This window comes from Tachypleus tridentatus, chromosome 7 (assembly GCF_004210375.1).
Source record: "Tachypleus tridentatus isolate NWPU-2018 chromosome 7, ASM421037v1, whole genome shotgun sequence".
Taxonomy (NCBI): domain Eukaryota; kingdom Metazoa; phylum Arthropoda; class Merostomata; order Xiphosura; family Limulidae; genus Tachypleus; species Tachypleus tridentatus.
The window spans coordinates 58526974-58546890 of record NC_134831.1 but is presented as its reverse complement, the minus strand read 5'-3'; the positions used below and the strand labels follow the sequence as shown (position 1 = coordinate 58546890).

The 19917-nt window shown below is 33.2% G+C and overlaps 1 pseudogene across 1 annotated transcript in view; it reads right to left on the bottom strand.

Moving 5' to 3' along the window:
* Positions 1–655: 655 nt before the first annotated feature.
* Positions 656–19917, bottom strand: part of LOC143255749 (reticulocalbin-2-like) — a 35550-nt pseudogene continuing 16288 nt past the window's right edge. The window contains exons 3-7 of the transcript XR_013030813.1: positions 18052–18199; positions 12145–12304; positions 7955–8071; positions 4728–4941; positions 656–2505 (exon numbers count right to left, since the gene is read on the bottom strand). The product of XR_013030813.1 is annotated as a reticulocalbin-2-like (transcript). The remainder of the gene's footprint in view (positions 2506–4727; positions 4942–7954; positions 8072–12144; positions 12305–18051; positions 18200–19917) is intronic.

Genomic DNA, 19917 nt, shown 5'->3' with positions numbered 1-19917 from the left:
GTCTGCATGAAAATTCCGAAGGGTGTGCGCGGTGGTACGAGACAAGTGTATAACCAGTTAAATAGATTTAAAACATTCTTTAATCTTTGTTTGTGAAGTTTGATCCATATCGACTGAAATTACAAAGTTGAGCAGTGGATTCAAACTGGTTTGATATCAAGTTATTTTGAATAAACTGAAAATAATGAAGGTTGATTTCTTTTAAGTTGCACAGTTGTGTTTGAGCAAAATATAAGTACATAGCCCAAAAGTCTGTCCACGAAGAGAGATTTGTTTTTCGGAAATTATAATTTTAATATTATGGGATGTTAAACCTAACACAAATTTTGAATAAAGTTCCATTGCCCGTTATCCAAGTTTGATTCAACTTTGGGATCACTTTACAACTAATATAAAATTACTTTTATGTCAATCTCTCTGATATATGGGTTGAACTATAAAAAATGAAAATTACTAATAACAAGGTATAAAGTACAAGTTGTTCCTGGCAGACGGTTTTCTTTGTATGATCGGTAGTTAATAACTGGGGAACACACAGCCTTGTCTGGCTGCGCAATGTCAAACGTGCTGTAATAGAACTCCTCACAACTGAAAGGAGGAGAGCCTGTGCTAACTCTTCTGGTGTGTATGTATATATATATATAACCACAAATTGTTCATTTTTCAAATTCATTTTTATTACATTTGGCATAAAACTTTGGACAGTTACTAGTGTTGTTCTGTGAAACTATGCATAGTAGACACAATAAGTATATTTGTGAACTTTACAGACTGCTTAAAGAAAAAGAGAAAATGTCTCAGCTTCCACATTGGAGATTCTTCATCGGTGGTCCATTGACTCCTTGGGGGTTCTACAGAAAGGCTTCAGGTGGTCTGTGAACTGAGGGCAAAAAATTTATTTTTTTTCCTCTATTATTTTGTTGGTATGTGTTTATGTGCATTTTTCTGGGGAGGAGGATCCACAGCTTTCGAATTAGATTCTTAAAAGGGTCCATGACCCAGAAAAGGTTAAGAAACACTTCTATACTGAGGCATTCCTTCAGGTTTCATTTTCATTCAACAGACAGTTGCAGTTCATTAAAGTTATTAGTGATGACAATAAACATAATACTCTATATCCAACTGGCACATTCCAACATAAAGCTCCAAATAAAGAAAATAAATTATTCTCCACATGCACATGAATATTAATGAAATGCAACGATTTTAGGATATGATACATTAATTAATGTTTATTAATTCACTGAGAAAAGAACACAACAATAAATACCAGTGTCTAAATTCTGTTTGTATAAAACGAAGTTATTAATAAAAAACGTAAATTTTCTAGACTTATGTACAATAATGAAATTGTAATACTGTTCATAGAACTTAATATTTTTATACCTAATGTACTCCCTGAAGTAAATATTGTTCTGAAGGTTAAAAAAAAAAGACTTGTTCTAAGAAATTACTGAATGCAATGAGTAAGTTTGAAAGTTAAAAATACAAGAGTTATATCAAAGTTTAACTTATCAGATCATAAAAATATTGTGAGGTGAAGAAAACAAGTTTTTTTAAGAGAATGTAAAAGTTGTAAGTAGTATTATAAATTGAAAAAAAGTACTGGCTTACATTGGTTAAACAGGCCAAACACGAAGTTAGGCATTGATTTAAAGATGCATCATACAGTGACTGTTGCTTGTAAAAGTATGGAACATGCTAAGCCCATTAATTCTATTGTTTGAAATTAAGCAAAAAGCTACACAAAGAGTCACCTGTGCTTTGCTCACCATGGGTATCAAAACCCAGTTTCTAGTGATGTAACTCTGCAGACATATTGTCATGCCACTGGGGCTGGGTCCATTAAAGGATTTAATTTTTGATAAGACATGCATACATATTGAAGTTTATCTAATGTATGGTATTTACTAAGAATTTAAATGCAACCAACACTTTCAACTGTATATGTCTATAGCTTATATCCAACGTTACAATATATTCATATTTCAAAAAATAAAAAATTTCATTTGACATGAACACAAGAAAAAAATATATACTAAACTAGATAGATATTACAAAGTTAATTTACAAGGTGTGAAAGTATAAATATAATTGCAAGTAAAAAATTAATATTCAATTTTTGTAATACATTGGCAAACAATAATTTACTATGTTGATACAAGTGGTTTAATTTGTACCACTAAATACTTCTTACAGTACATGTTTCAACATTAAAAACAAGAGCACCTTATTCTTGAATGGACAAACCAATACAAAATTTTAGTGATCAAAAAGAGTAGATCCATATGAAACAATTGTTATGCTTACAGTTCAGATTATGAATGTATGTGTTAGAGTTCATCATCGAACTTGTGAGTGTTATACAAGTGTTCTCCAAAATCTGTAACCTCACTTCCAACAAAATTTTCGTGGTGGTCTAAAATTTCCTGAACTGACAATTTCCCATCTTTGTTGTCATCAGACTCTTCAATCAGGTGATCTGCCTCATTCTCTGCCACTTCACTGAGAAACAAACTTTTATGTAATATAACAAATTACATATACTGATTAGGTTCTCTATGAGTTTAATAAGTGTTTTCTACTATAGTTTTGTTGCTTTAAAACTAGCTAATAAAAGTTGTTATGAAATCTGCAAAAATGAAAAAAGATGCAAGAAAATTGAAGTTCAAATTTGCTAATATTTATACTGCTTTAAAAACATAACTTTCCAATAAATAAAAGTAGTATGCCATGATATAAATTAAAAAAGGGTGTAAATGTTGCCATTATTTGAAAATTTTCAAATATTATCAACTAGTTGGAGTCAGACTTTAACCTCATAAACCCTTTGCTAAATCCTTATACAAATATAAATGTATATATTACAGCAAAAACCTAAAGTATGGCCAGTACAATTTATGTTATGGCCTGCCATTATGAACAATGGCCAGAAATCTTGACCAATGTCTGATATAATTAGAAAAACCAAGAATTTTGATTTTTGCCAGGTACTATTTCTAATGACCAGCTTTTATCAGCAAAAGTCTGAAATGTTTGAGGCTAAGGTAGATTGAAAGTTTTATTTTTTATGTTGAATATATTTATTTTGTTTTTTACTTATTGAAATATCTTTCTGTATTACATCACTTGTTGTAACAGGCACTTTGTGGCACTTTAAATTATGCAAATCGCAAAGAAACAATACAAGAACTTAAACTGATTAATACACGTGGTGTTTAGTCTTAGCACCTGACATGTTTAGTTACCAATACTTGTGCTATTGAACTGCACATCCACACAGAAACATAGCATCTTTGAAAATTAGTTTGGCCAGTGGATCATCAGCACTACTGATAATGGCTTACCAATATATCCAAAATAACTTATTTAAAACTCACTCACTGACTCTGTGTGTGTGTGTGGTAAAGACCTAAGTAAAACATGAATTAACCTTCAACAAGTACATATTAATGGTTGCTGTATAGTTTACAAATCTCTTCATACTCTCTACAATCTCATACAATAAACAAGTTTCACAGACACAGAAACAATATTAAAACAAAATAAACTTCATAAACAACAAAAGAAGAGCAATAAAAACACATCATATAATAATTGTGAATGAAGACCTAAACAGCTAAATGTAAACACTTTCCAAAGGTAAAAATGTGACAAGAGCTTTTATCCAGCAAAAACATCAATGATTATTGAAAAGCTTACCATGTAATTTTGGGTTATGTTCACATCTATTTGGTTAAAAGTACTTTAAAAATTAAGAAGTTGATAAGGAATGCATTGTTTTTTTTTAATAGTAAACAGGCTGTCTACAAGATATTTGTTTAGTGATTGTTATACATTTAATTAATTTGCTTAGTCTAGTTTCCATATATCTGCTCAACACCTTTCTCATCATTGGAGGTGTACTTAGTGCACCTACTACTTCTCTTTCAAAGAATCAAATTGATATACTTTTATATAAGTGTTTATCATAATGAATCCAACAATATATTGATCGTAGAATCTTTTTTTCCAATAAAATACACAATAAATAAACCACGTATATAATTGTTTATATTTCACCAAATGTTTCTATACTTCCTGAGAATAGAAAATGTCTAGTTGTTACATAGTTAATATTAACCTAACTTCTCTTCACTTGCAAGACAAGTTCATGGAATGTATTAACATCTGCATATAGGGATAAACACTATATCAAAAAAAATTACAATTTTTTTTCCCTGTACCTACAACAAAAAGGCTCCTAAAATTCTTCCCTAATAATTCACCTTGTTTCACAGGTTGAGAATGGTATAACAGCAGCATGGCTTAAGCAGCAAAACCAAACAGTAAATGTACATTTAATTTTTCCTAATTATCTTTATTTTTCTCCTCAATGTTTGCCCTTTTCCTTTTTTTTCTCCATTACCATTACCCAAAATTCTTCCCAAGTTTTAAAATCTTAATTATTCCAATACCTCTTGGACAATTATTTGAAAAAATCTTTATCCCTGTCTACATATAAATAAAAGAATATTTATACCCATAAAAACACAATTTCAGATATAGGTTTTTCAGAGTGGAAATGTTAACAAAAATGCTATGAAAATAGATTAATAAATATACTAAAAATGAAACAGTTTCGAAAAAGGAAGAAAGAAGTTTGGAAAAAAAAATTGTACAAAGATTTTTTCAACATTTCATTCCTAGTTCTTGAAGTAGGCATATTAAACTGATATCCAACTTACTTGTTGTCTGGTACAAGCCATTTCAAGACTTCTACTTGGTCAAGTTTTCCATCACGATTAACATCAAATTCATTTTCAAACCGATCTTTTTCCACAAAATAATTTTCAGATCCAACAGATGGAGGATTATTTGAGCCATCATTAAGAAATTCTTCAAGTGATAAATACCATCTTTACTTGTGTCTCGTTTCTCCATTGTTTGTTTGTAGAGAGTCTGAAAAAGCAAAAAAAACTATCAGAAATTGCATTAAATGCATATGCAACATACATATTCTTTCTCTTGATTCAATTATTTCAGCTTTGACAAGTGCATCTGTGATCATTGAAAAAATAGTGTATTGTGTTGTAAACACACTGAATTCTAGATTTCAAAAACAGTATAGAATCTGCACGTTTTGAAACAGCTTCTTCATCGTGTCATACCCAACATCTCATGCAGCATACAAGTTAAACATATGAACACTCTTTGTAATTATTCAAATACAAAATCATAGCAATTTGAAATCACAAACCCACTTTTCCAAATAAAACTGTCACAAAAGTAAGCCTGAATTTTCAAAATTAACCCTATTAGTAGATACCCTGACAGTGTACAATTTTGTATAAACTACTCAATAAATGATAAAACATTATTTAAGATATAGTATTGTTACTTAGATGGAGCTTTAAAAGTTTTATTTTTATAAGGATTTCAAATTGTAAACAACCTGCTTTAAAATATCCATTAAAAGAAATTTTGAAATAAAATTGATATAGCTTTTTCACTTGTATTATCTCTAAGATTATGTTGAAACAATACATAAAACTATTTAATTTCTGTAGCAAATGTTGGCATACTAGCAATAAATGACCTTATAACACCAAAATATGTTTTAGTTTGTGTTTTAGTGACTGCTCCTGAATAAGTCATAAAGCAAAATGCTGAGTGTCTAATTAAATAAAAACATTTTGGTGTTGTAAGGTTATTTACTTCAAGTGTTTAGAAGTTATAATTACCCTATACACAAAATTTGTTTCTGATAGGCACTTCCTTCCACTCACTTTCAATTCTGCCCTTTATGTACACATTTTCTTCTTTACATATGCTACAAACCTTATGCTTTTGCCCTAGTGGAAGCAAATTATTCCAATATGTCTCTCATGTAAACTATCATGTGTCACTTCTCCACCAAAAGAGCATGATATACTCACGTTACACATGTGATTCCCTCTATATGCTCTATCAAACTATCACTTTGTCATTTGGCAGAAGACAAACACCAAAGGAAAGCAGGGAGAAAGGATGGTAAGTGTGAGAGAAAGGGTAGTAGAGAAATGTATTTTCTGTAGAGAAAAATTATAATTTCCAATAAAGTACTTCTATCTTTTCAGAAGATCAGCTAGAATCCTATACTGAATAAGAGGTGGGATGGTGCAAGGAAATGAAGCAGCCCCCAAAAGCTTCCAAAGGATAACCCTGGAAAAGAGAATGAGATTTGAAGATCTGACGAGGGGAATCACACCACTTCTGAAGTCTTACCCCATCCATGAAATGTGTAGTAAATAAGGGTGGAACAATATAGAAACACATCCAAGTGGGAGAGGACAATGGAAGGATCGTGATATACAATTCAATCCTGTAAAGTACACAAGTGGATTAATTGATGGATGTGCTCCAACTTTTACAGTAACTAGAAAGTGGCAGACTCTACTCAGTAACTCAACTATATTCAAAACCCATACTGCTAGGAACCAACATCCACACATGGGGTTGGATAGGAATCATATCATATTCACCTCAAGTTCAAGAGAACAGAGGAAATCCAAAACCATTTAGACTCCTGAGCAACACAAGAAATATCTTTGATCTATTACTCTGGGGACATGATAATAGTATTGAGAGAATGTGTATAACAACACTCCCCCACCAACGAAACTAACTAGAACAATCCAAAAAGCAATAACATCCTAAGAATAACTCCTTTGTGACTGTATAATGGAGTATATCACATCACCTATACCTGCAGAACACAATTGCCCTTCTTTGTACTGAATCTTTATAGCTATCTTTGTGTGGAACCTATTCATAAGGGTGTCTATACAGTCTACCAACCCAGTGACTTGGAAATAGAAATTTGTAAGGACTCCTATATTCCATTTGAAGAAGGGAGATGAGAACATGTTGGAGAGTCTGGAGGAGCATCATCACCTGAGACAATACAATTGGTGACTACAAAACCCTATTTTGAGAAGCAGACCATATCAGGCAGGGATGAGCAACTTTCCACCTTCTGCTTTATCCATGCATTCCATGGGTGGTACAGTCTGTAACACAAGGTTATTCATCTGGAAGTGATCTTGTGGAATGCCCCATCTCAACAGTAAGTATTATGATGCCACAGAGTATAAAGTTGGAGTAAACGTGGCTTTACAGTGCAGATTTGAAATTGAAGAATATCTCCTCAGGCATTATTCACCACAGAGTAGAATCCATATATGGAATAAATAAAGCAAGGGCTCTTAAAATGATAAGAGAGCATAAATATAAACTTATGCAATCAAAATTGCACTGAGGCTCAAAGAACAGCCACATGTGGCAGATGAAAACCTCACAAAGTAAAAACTGTAATATGATGTAAGTAATGAGAGACAAACATATTAGATGTAGCCCACATGCCCAACTGTAGGATTTCCTTCAAAAACCAATGACGATGAGTTGCAAGGAAAAAGGTGAAATGTGGAATCTAAAGAGAAGACACCATGAACAATTTTCAGTGGGAATAGGACAAGTAATGTGCCAATTGAATCAAAAGTCAATTCCAATTGATGAGGATAAAAGGGAAAAAGAACACGAAGAGAGGAAGATTGCCAATGGATAAAGAAACAGGAATGAGTACAATGTAAGGTCAAGAGAAAAAGGAAATATGTTTCTGAGCACAACCATTACCAAACAAGAAGTGACAGTTTGGTAGAGACATACAGAGGATGCCAGATGTCACTTGAGAATGTCACACTCATTAGTGGAGAAGTGAAGAGAGAATGGAAGGCTTGTGACATGCATAAAAAAGTTTGCATATAGAGGGCAGCACTAAACAAGAATAGCTAGTCTTGTGAGCAGTGAGCAGAAAAATGTACCATATTTGATATGAAACTACATTTTCATTAAACATCATACATGGTAAAAGGTTAACTACAAAAATGGCTGCCTGAGAATGAAACTACATCTTGGGATTTATTAAACCAAATACTTGATGCATGTGTTTAAACTCCTCTGGCACAGCAAAAGCAGTAAACTCTGTTTTATCAAGAACACCATCTCCATTCAAGTCTGCTGCTTTAAACAGCATTCGATCTTCTTTTATCATCTGAAACAGGTAAGTTCCATTATAGCTATTTTGTTTGTTTTAAAAGTTATTTTTAGCATTTATCTTTTGTCTTATTCAAATTTTAAGTAAAATCTATGGACTACTACACAAAAAAATAATATGATATTACATCATCACAATGCATAATATGTACTTGTTCTCTAATACTTGCATTTCAAAACAATGCATTCCTGTTTGTACAATAAAAAGCAACACGTAGAGAGCAAAACAAAACAATCATTATTTATGACTAATAATGCTTAACCCACTAAGCATTAGTATCAACATATAAATTCACATAACCATAGTAGGAATAAACATCAAAAAACAAAACTATTAGCAACAGTGCACAGTGTAAGCTATTCAATGTATACACTGGGTCTTATGCTGTGTGTAATTTATATTAATGACATTGATTCTGGAATGACTAACAAAAGTTTTAGTTTGCAGATGACATTAAGATTTTTTTGGTGGCTAAATGCATCATGTGGTACAGATTTAAAGTAAAATTTAGATCATCTGATGCACTGGGCCAATACATGGCAAACAATGTTTAACTATCCAAAACATAAGACGATACATGTATCTTTTCATACTTTAAAGTATTGTTACAGTCTAAACGGAAATATGTTAAACACTACGACTGAAGAAAAAAATCTTGGTGTTGTGATTGAAAAATCATTTAAATCATCTAAAAAGTGTATTTTAGCTAGTAATAGGGTTAATACAATTTTGGGTAGCATCTATAGAAATACTGAATACAAGACAAGGGATATTAATGTTCCATTGCACAGATCACTTATAAGACCTCAGTTAAAGTACTGTGTATGGTTTAAAGCTCCTTTCCTGAAAAAGAACATTGAATTGTTGGCAAAAGTTCAGAGAACAACCACTAGAATGACACCTGGGATGTTGGGATTATCCTACAAGGGGAGTCTAAAAATCTCTATATATTTGTGTTCTCTGGAGAGAAGGGTTAGAGGAGAGTTGATTGAAGTGTTTAAGATTATTAAGGGTATTAATAATATAGATCCATTAAACGTTTTGTGTTTAGCAGTGAAAACAATAGGATAAAAGGTCATACATTCAAATTTTGGCAACACAGGAGTCATGTGCAGTTTAAACAATAATATTTTTTAAACAGAGTGTTTAGCTTTTGGAATAAGAAGCTTTTAAGGATGGTGGAATGAAAAACACTTAACTGAGTTCAAGAAAAAAATTGGATAAATACAATAACGGATGGTTATAATTGGAAGCTGGAAAGGACATCCTTGATGAGTTAATAAGCTTCTTTTGTCACTTCCAAACTTTATGAATTTATATTGTTATAAAACATAATGCTTTGCTCATGATAAAATACAACAGAAACAAGCTGCTGTGAATATGACAATGGATAACTGCATTATCCAACATGCAGTTCAAGCCACTCCAACTACTCCTAAAAAAAGACAATGGATAACTGTATTCTAATTACATACCCATCCTTTTAGTTGTTTCTGTTTTACCAACACTTCCAATCTCATCATTTAGTAGAAAAAAAAATTCTCTGTTTGGTGGTTTCTAAAGTGCACTTCTTCCTTTGTTTGGAGGTTTTAAAGCACATTTCTACATTTGTTTGCTTACAAATATTTTATTCTTATATTTAGTGATTTATTAGCAACCATAAATATCTAAATTTCATTTTATTAAGGAACATGAACATTAAGCAGAAGGTTCATTTTGCAACTTTTATTTTGCTAAAAGTTAAATTCTATTAAATTGTATGTATAGTTTCTTAATCCATAGCATCACCTTTTGTATGTGTTTAGCTGAAATCCTTTTAACCAACCACAACAGTTATGGCTGAACAGCTTACACAGTAAGATTTTGTATTAATAACTGCATTTGTAATCAAACACCAAGAAAATTGTAACTTGTTTAAAGCTGGCTGTCCACATTTAAAGTACATGTACTTTTATTCAGCTAAACACTCTGCAGTAGTTAAGTTTAATGAGTTGATTTATGTTTCTAGTGGGAAAAAAAAGAAAACAATAATACATATTTATGGTAAAATTTTCTAACAATGGATTTGTATATTTCAAAATATCACAAACAACACAGGGTTCTTCCAGTACATGCACAACAAACTTTTAACACCAACTACTAACATTTTGCTTGAAAGCTATTAACAAAATTCACAAACAAGGACAGAGAGTAGTAACTTTAAATGGTGGATTCATGTATGGCTATTATGCTTTATTTATTGTCTAGATATTTAGGTATATTGTTAAAACTACATTTACTAGATTTCAATGTTCATGACTCATCTTAAATTTTCATTTCTGAATGAATATTTTTATCACAGCTTATAATTTTGTCATCCATTTATTATTGTTACTTTCATTGTTGATAAAGCAATCATATGTCAGACAATACATAAGAACATGTTTTTATTTTGAATTATATCAATTGTTTGTTCATCTTCAAGTGATCTGATTAAGGTATTTAAGATTGTTAATGGAAGTGTGTTGTTGGATCATCTTTTTTGATATTTAATGATAAGAATGGCAAGATTAAGGCAAATATAAATTTTAACAGAGAAGTAACCTTCAGCTAATGCAGCTTTATGTTTTTAATTTGGTCGATACAATACATTTAATGAAGTTTAAGTGAAAACTTAACTATTTAACTAATGAGGGCTGAATTCAACTTTATTTTTCTTTAATTAAAAGTTTAGTTTTATTTACCAGATAGCACTACTTAGGTGGACCAAAAGGTCTCTTGCTGTCCTGTAATATTACATTATATTAAGACTATACTTGTGTTCAGTAGTGTGTCTACCTCTTGGTAAAACCATAAAGTGAAATACTGTGGAAATAAAATAATTTTCACTACCCAAAGCCTTTTGAATATTTTAATTTATTTCTAAAACTTTTGAGATACTAGCAGAACTTTTAAAAATCTGATGTGTTCTGCACATACCTACTTGTGTTATGTGTGAGAAACTTTTATTCCTCAGTACTCAAGTTTATGAAACAGCTATGGAAAAACATGGTTTGCATCAGTCTCTAATAACGTAGAACTGGTTCTCCATACTATAACATTAACACTTAGCAGTGTCTGAGAAGTAGGAGAAGTAGAAGAAAAAACAGAGAAGCAATATTTAATCCTGCTTTATACAATCAAAATTAGTCCATAAAAGTGTAAACCGCAAACTGAAAAACAAAATAGATTACTAAATAAAAGTTTTATCCATTAAAAGAACAACACTGCCAGCCAATCATGGGCAATTCCAAGCACATAAGAAAAAAATCAAGGTGAATACAAAGCAATCCATACTACCTACTAAAAAGTGCATATATAAAAAGATAAAATAAAGCCTTTCAAAAATAGATTGTTTAACTTAATAAGAGAAATTTTCATACATATCCCACAGAACATGTGTATACATATGGACACTTCTTATCACAGAGCTTAAACAAAAGGGAATTCTCAAATAGCCATGGTACTTGATTCTTTTAGGAAGGATTATAGTATATTAATCTGCAATACTTCTTTCATTTTCAATTCTATTAGCTATATTTTTGTGCACTAGAAATACTAAACCTGGGACATACATACACCTGATACAATTTTATTTCTCATCAGGATCTCTACCAGCCTACCCTCAAATTGAAATTATTATAGGCAGGATTAGAGTCAATTAATCTACGAGACCTTGAGCATGATCAAATACATCAATCAAAAGGGTGTGAACTGAGTCCAAAACTGTAATCAGATCTCAAATTGGTCAAGAGATGACAGAAAAATGAGCTAACAGTTTATACCTGAAAAACCAAACTTGGAGTCATTATACAAGTCACTATGTTGCAGCTAAAAAAACCTAAGACATGAGTTAACCTTATGAAAGACTGTACAGTAACTGACTGGAAAAGGTCTTTGAAATTAGGTCAATGATGAACCACAGATAAAATATTTGTGAAAAACAAATTTTACAGTCAATGTTATTACTTTATGTTTTAAATAAACTTTTAATTATGCTTAAAATATTGATATATGTTGTTGTATACAAGAAATGTCTCATATAAAAGAACCTGGTTTTCTTCAATAGTTCCAAGACGATCAGAATATTCATCTTCAGTTTCTAAGTCAATTCCAAAAGCTTCAGCTATATGCTCTTTCCATGTAACTTTTCCATCTCCATTTTTATCCTCTTCCTCCATTCGTTCTTGTCCTTCTTCTTCTGTTAGCATTCTATATAAGAGTGATTTTGGATGGCCATCTATCTGAATTACAGACTACGTTTAAAGTAAATTATATTTTTCTAATTATTATTATACAGTTCTTTTTCTATGTGAGTAAGAATTTTTAAAGATTTTTAATGACTTTCATGAAATGATAACCTGCATAGCACTTTGCAACTTAAAAGCAATACAATGCAACATATTTACAATATAAAGTCAAACAAATATTGTTTATTCTCATTATACAAAAAACTCACAAAAAAATGCTCAATACTAAAAACTATTTGAAATGTTCCCATTCACTACAACAAACATTGCTGGGTCAACACTTAATCACGATTATGTGAGGTAAAAGAGCAACTATTTTGTGATACATTGAAATCTATGGCACTAGACCACAGAATTACATTAAATGTATAAAAAAGAAAACTAGTTATTCAGAGTAAATAAGAGAAACTAACTTACTGTTCCTTTACAATAAATAAAAGCTTTCTGAATCTTTGAAGTAACATACAGTAAATACAATATATGTCTTTCTTACCATTTCTTATGTAGTTTCTCAAAGTTCTGAGCAAACCTCATGACTTAAAGCTATTTTTTTCCAACACTTAAAATATACTTCCAATAGGTACTTACTTAATAGTTTCTCTTGTTCAGTGCTGCACAAATTATTTTTTAGCATTGGAACCCCACCTACCCAATGTTCAACATGGTTCTATTGCATCTTCACATATATAAGCATCCCCACCAACTGGAGCAAGACACGTTCTCCTGATGCTTTCCCATACTATTTAGCCTAACCTTCACTTCAAGATTAGGCACTAATGAAGCATCAGAAGTGGAGAGAAAACATAGAACTTGTGGTATAGGTAATTATGTGTCAAACATATTTCCAGTGTAGGAAAATATTAACTTCCAATATGGAATTTTTCTTCCACTCATATCATAGTTGGAATCCAACATTAAAAAGGTTGAGGAACCAGTGCAAATATTATCTAGAAAACACCCTTCAGAAAGCATTCAAAAAATATCCATGGAGTGGGACCTCTGTCAAGAGAAGTATACATTTATAGGAGGCCACATCACATCTGTACCAGATATAATCTTTGCCCAGTGAGGTAATAAGCATTACATAAAAGGACAGAAATTAGTTACAGCACATCCTTTACTGTATACTTGTTTGATCTATCACCTAATATAAACATATGGGAATTGAAAAATGGGAGATGGCATACAAATATAGTAATGATGTAGAAAATGAAACAGATATGCCCTACGGTGTGGAATGGCTAGGGTGTGTCAGACCGTATTCAGGGGATCAATTTCAGTTCAAACCAAGGAGCCATCAATATTTATCACCTGTTCTGTGGTAGGATGAGGATCCCTACTGTCTTCTCTTCAAGCCTATGAGATAGAAAAGAATATGTTTCATTTTGTCCAAGTAAACAAAACACGTGCTCAAATCCTCAACCAACACCAGCCACTCAGGAACCAAATATCCAAACAATGGTAGGAATGGAAATACTTGTGTGGTATTCACTCAAATTCAAAACCAACCAGACTTCTAGTTCCTGGTCCAACTCCATGCTCTATGAGAACATACGAGATGCATCTCACAAGTGGCATGCTGGGGGTACCCCAGCCAACTAGAGTACCTGCCACTCAGTCCAGCTCCTTGCAATATCAAACACTCAAGCCTCAGCTTGATGGAAGGGATATGTTGGGGGTACCTCAACCAATTAGAATATTGAATCCATAGTAGGTCACATTTATGAGGATTTATGTTGCTTGGTCCAACTCTAATCCAAGCCCTTTCATCCATGAACTGACATTTAAGTGATGGTAAGATAAAGGATCCCAACCAGAAGAGAGGGGACCACAATATGGTGAATCAATTCTGGTTACAGATTTTGTAGGAAGATTACTTCAGCAGCACACCACTGCCTTACTCCACTGAATGGGAATGAGCATGTTCAGGAGGAAACCTTCTTTGCCCATCACTCCAGCAGCTTGGGACTGGTAAACAGTAAGGACTCCTGTACTCCACAAGAAAAGAGGAAAAAAATGCACTGAGAAATCCAGAGGAATACCAACACTGAAAACTGTGCAGTGTGTGACCATGGAAAGACTATTTTGACAAGCAGACAACCCCTGATTTATTGAATCAAAGGAACAGCAAAGATGCACAGCTATCCCCTTTTGCATTGATCATTATAGTCCATGAGACAGTATAGTCTGGTATGGGCATAATTATGAAGCAATACACCATGCAGAGAGCCTACCATCAATCTTGTGGAACACCCTATCTCAACTATCTGGAGTGAGGTGTATCCATCTATATATATATATATATATATACTTTAAAATTATTTTTATTATAAAATTTCGTTGTCATTTTTCAATCATAGTTTGAAAGTCATAACGGAAATTGTCTGTGGTGATAGCACTCAAAATCCAAACACAGATGAAAAAATCATTAGCAGTCATGGAAAACCAAAACTAAATGTGGAGTTGAGTGCTTATACCCACAACATCTCAGCTCCTATTGCCTTTCACTGTCTGAAGCCAGCAGTGCACAAAAATTCAAACAATAAAGTAGAAATAAAAATATCACACTAAAATATAATGTCTAGATGAAGAAGAAATGGCCATATAATGTAAGATGAAAGTGTTTTGTGCAAATCCTCATGCCTGACTGGATGATCTCTTCTAAAGAATGACAAAAATCAGCTGCCAGGAAAGAGGTAAATTGTCAAATCTGGCAAGATGTCACCTAAAATAGACATTAGGAATCAAGACATAGGGATGTATTAAATGGTTTGGTAATATGGATCCAATCCATGAGGGTATAAAGTGAAAGGTCTCAGAGAGGATGGGTTCCAGGTAGTGAATAGCTAGGAGCAAGACTCATGGAGGGAAGCTATGGGGGCATTATAACAACAAAGAGCACAAACTCAATAAAGAAGTCTATCCAAATCAGAACAAGAGAATAGCTGGGAAATGGAAGGCAGAAAAATCATTGTAAAGGAAGAATTACCCTCATGAGCTACCAATGTTTGGGGAAGAAAAGTACAATTTGGATAGAGGAGAACATAAGTGTAGTGGTAAAGTGTACACAGAACTTTAACGGCAAATATGTCTGACCTCTATAGCTCACAAGCAAAACAAAGTTGAAATTAGGTTTTAAGGGAAAGATGATACAGGGAACACATAGCCAAAGGTTCAAAGGGAGGAAGAGTAAGGGTGTGGAGAACAACATTACTACCCCAATATGGCAATACAATAAGATGAGGAAGATGATTAATCTCGAATGAATGTAATAAAAAGAAAATGGTGGGAGAAGAAAACACATTACAGTACATGGGAAAACAGAAGTGCTAGACAAGGCTGCTCAATATCCTGCAACAGAATATAGTGATTAATTTTGATCAAACAGACAGGAAAGGAATTCTGCAACATGAGGCACAGTTAGTTGGGAAGGACAGAATCAATGGTACATAGTCAATCAGCAAAAGACTACCACTTTTCCTAATAAACCATGAGTGAGAAAGGGATAATGGAAAGAGATGTAATGGATGTTATATAAGTGGATAGTGTAAATCACCTTGTGAGAAATCAGATAAAAGTTGTGCATGAAGACAGAATGTAGAATCAGTGACTGAATTTAACAGAGGGATGATAAAAGAGGAAGAAGTAATGGGATTATTAGTTAAAAGAGCATGAAAAGTGAGAACCAGAGATGTTCCAACCAGAAAGGTGCAGTAAGAAGGACCCAGTACAGAGCAGACTGGATGTTAGATATCACCCTGAATAGGAGACTGTAGGATAGTCAAGTAGGTACTAGTTGATCCAATTCTGACTGAAAGCATCTACAGCCAAGGCCTGGAGACCAGAACAAAAGAAATTTGGAGTTATGAGGTGTGGCAAATGCACCCAAATGAGGAGTATTTCATTATGTACACAGCCAATAAAAAACTTAAGGGTCGATGGACCATTCTGCGAGGAAAATCTGGTATGGGAGAGACAGACAATCTATAAACAGATGGAAAACACCTGGAACATAACACACAATGAGATGTGTGAAAAGTGTGGGCTCAAAATAGCAATTCCAACACACTGAACTTTCGCAAAGAGAAATAGATGCCACCATTTCAACTGATGTATAGGACAACTATTGAACTACTGGAATGGATCATGACCAGTTTGCCCAAAACTGAGAGAAGGAAATGATACAAAGCTTGACAAATGGCCAGTAGTTCCAAGATGTTGATGTGGAAAGTCATCTTGGTTGGAGACTAATGACTTGAAATATCCTGATGCTTGAATTTGCCCCAAAATCCTAAAGTGAAGCATTTGTGAATAAGCGTAATTTGGGACAAAATGACAGAAGAGGAACACCTAACATGGTGTTGTCTCTGTGTAGCAACCATATGAAATCACCCAGAAGGGAATGTGGGAGCTAGATAATGGAGGCCAAGGGACCCCTGGCAACATTCCACTGATCATGCAGTGTTCATTGAAGGTTTCATATGTGAGCATGACCTAAGGGCATAAGTGCTTCCATGGAAGCCTACATTCCCAGAAGAGAAAAAACCTCACATGCAGTAACAGAAGGTGAGATAAGGGCCTTGGTAACTAAAAACTCCAAAGACAAAGGGGAAAATGTTAAACTTAACTCAGATAGGAGCTAAAAAAAAAAGACTAAAAGAAGGACAAGATATTTGGTAGGTACAAGGAATAGCTTTTCCAACTTGATGATCCAACCAATGCGAGCTGCACCTCTCAAAAACAGCTGTGTTTGTGGTGTGTGCTACAAGTTATACTGAAACCAGCAGAAGACAGTCTTCTATGTAATGATGGGTGTGCAAGTCCTGATCATTTGATAAACTACAAAGTGCTGTGGCCAGCCCAAAGGACAAAACACAAAATCTAATATATTTGACACCTGTGAAAAACCTGAAAATCTGAACTGTAGATAAATAGGGATGTGGAAGTAAGCATTCAAGACATCTATCTTGTCATGAAGTCAGAGTAAATGCCCACTGTCGAGTGAGAAAAGATTCCATGGTAAAATAGGAAAGGTCTAAGAAATGGTTTAGCTGAGATACATTTATCACTGAACACCAGTTCCTGCTCTTTTTTGGAATTACAGCCAACCTAGCCAACACAGGAACTAGTGACAACAGTAGGGGGGAAAGGAAGTAGATGAAGAGCCTTTTGGAATAACATATGAAAAATTGGAAGTGAATTACAGCCATTGGTGAACAAAACTGGATAGGTGTGCACTTACCCTGCCAGAACCCAGCACATAAATTTCTGCAGCAAAAAATACAATGACTCATCATTTAAATTCTGGAGAGAGAAAAGGGTAAAAGTTGAGAATGTGTGGGATGAGTAACTGGAGAAGGAGAAGGAACAGATGAAGATCAAGACAAACTGGAAACCAAAGAACACAGACTCCACCCATAAATCCAAAATAAAATCTCCATACAAATGGTGTCATTCTAACCAAATATTCAAATTAATCACTAATAAATTTAGAGACAACTTACAGATTTCACAAATACTGAGGGATTTGATCAGTTTTATATCATTTATTTACTCATGTATTACCTGTCTCTTTAAGTAAAACAAACAATCCACATTCTACGTTGTCTTTACAGATGATATTCTGTTTCATCAGCTGATTTGCATTTCAAAAATATATTTACTTACTGATGATAAGCCACATTCCTAGTATGTAATTCAGTAACTTACTTGAATGACCTCTGAATCCACTGTGTAAGTTCTTTTCTATCAACAAGCCCATCATGATTTCTGTCCATCTTATTGGCTAGAACACTAAGACGAGCCTGAGACTCTTTAGGACTAAGATGGTCATACTCCTCAGCATCATGTCGGTTTCCTATTATAGGAATCAGCATACATCATATATTAGCCACATTATTTTTCAGATAGTATATAATTCACTCTCTTGTGAAACTCCTACGGTAAAAACATTACAGCAATTAGCTTTTATAAATATTTACAGAGAAACATAAACAGTCAATTGATTCAAATTATATAACTCACTTAAAAAGAAAACGTATAGCTCTAACATTTTCTGTTTTTAGGTGGATTTGTTTCAATTATTTAGTTAGAATAATGCCAAGTTCAGTTCACATAACAATAATGGCTTATTACATGCCATGTTTAATGAAAGACCTAATTTGGCAAAAAAATTCAAAACAAGTCACATACATCTAGCATACTCCTAAATGTGCTTGCACAATTTCCTCACCAAGTAATCAACAAAACTTATTGACTAATCATAAACTAACTAAATCACAGACAAAGCAGCTTTCTAATGATTCAGTAAAACATTGAAAACTTCACCAATTTACTGACTCTGGTATTTATGTTACCCTCTTTTTCTGTTTACTACAAGAAATTTACATTATCATCATCACCAGCTCTCTCTGTAGCAAACAAACATTTAAGGTAAAATACTATAAATATACACAAGTGAATAATATAACAATGTCATAAGGTTAAATTATGGATAAAACAAGATCAGCAACATTACTTTTACCACAAAAATTACAGAACAAGTTAGCTTTTGTGTATTTACACATTCAACAAAATAACCAACAACTTCACATGATATTTTAAGTTGGTTGATTGGTTGGTTTGGTGTTGTATGGCACAAAGCAACTGGGCTATCTGTGTCAAATGTCCAGTAAAAAGTTAAAATTAAAGTAAAATTAGTAAAATTCATAAAAGAAAATTAAGATAAAACAAAATAAAGTTTAAAAAGCAGAATTAGTATAAAAACCATAAACTGTTACATCTAATCTACAGTAGTAAGAGAAAAATTAGAGTAATACAAGTTGTAAAGGACTTTCTGTAGCATAATCACAATTATCATAACTCACCAGGAAGACTAACAGGTAAGATCAAAAACCACTGTTAGTCACCTGAAGTTGGCCTTTCCAGTCCTGGTTTCAACTTATTTAACGTTATGGCCATTTTCTAACTTCAAATCAAACTAAATGTACTTTGATTCTTAAAAGGGAATCACATTAAAAAAGGTCTAATGTTTAAATTAAAAAAATTAAATGGCATTAAAAAGATTAATGGCCTTTAAAAACTAAAACCTTTATCAAGGTGGATAGTGTCACAATCACCAATAACACTGTCCAATGTTACGGATAAACCTGGGACAGAACATGTTTAAAATGGTGCCGCTATTGAGAGTCATAACAGCAGCAAAACAGTAAAATATGGCTTATTGTTACCTGAGTGTTACACAGAAAACACACTGGTCCATTAGTCCCAGATAAAAGAAAATGATGAGTTAAAAAACTGTGACCAATGCATAGTCTAGTTAGGACAACTTCCTCTTTTTAATCCTTACAAAAGTAAGATGGCCAAAGTCCAATAGAGGGTTTTATTTGGAAAAGCTTATTTTCACATTGCTCACTCCAAGTTGACTGCCAACTGGCACAGAGCCAAGCCTTGAATACAGGACCATAGTCCATGTATGGAACAGGCACAGCAATGATAGTACCAGAACAAACAGATTTAGTTGCAGTGTTGGCAAGCTCATTCCCATGAATACCAACGTGGCTCAATATCCAAGAA